A 680-nucleotide genomic window follows, 5' to 3' on the forward strand; every position below is an offset into this window, starting at 1 on the left:
TCTATATGGCTAGAATGTGACTCTTCCCTTGTGGTTGACATTAGTTTCTTACTCGAAAGAGTGAGAAAATACCATTGGTAGTACCAAAAAATACATTTAACTTTAGTTGCTAGATTTTGATGAATTTAATTTTCTTGGATTTGAGTATGTTATGAATTATTGATAATTATGCCTTCTTTGCATGCAAGGGGTACTCAATGTAGTTTATGTATATAAGTTTAGAGCCATTCGTGAAAGCACAAAGAAGATGGTTAGGTTAAGTAGGTTCACTTAATTTTAGTAGTGTCATTATAATTTACATTAAATTTTATATTTAAAGAGATTAGTTCCTTACTCGAAAGAGTGAGAAAATACCAATAGTAGTACCAAAAAATACATTTAACTTTAGTCTCTAAATTTTGATGAATTTAATTTTCTTGGATTTGAGTCTGTTATGAATTATTGATAATTATGCCTTATTTGCATGCAAGGGGTACTCAATGTAGTTTATGTATATAAATTTAGAGCCATTCGTGAAAGCACAAAGAAGATGGTTAGGTTATGTAGGTTCACTTAATTTTAGTAGTGTCAATATAATTTACATTAAATTTTATATTTAAATATTTATAAATGGTAAATTAAAAAAGAGTCATGATATATCATTCTACCATATTATCCTACAAATTTTCATACCTACAAAA

The sequence above is a fragment of the Lupinus angustifolius genome, chromosome LG11 (genome assembly GCF_001865875.1).
Source record: "Lupinus angustifolius cultivar Tanjil chromosome LG11, LupAngTanjil_v1.0, whole genome shotgun sequence".
Taxonomy (NCBI): domain Eukaryota; kingdom Viridiplantae; phylum Streptophyta; class Magnoliopsida; order Fabales; family Fabaceae; genus Lupinus; species Lupinus angustifolius.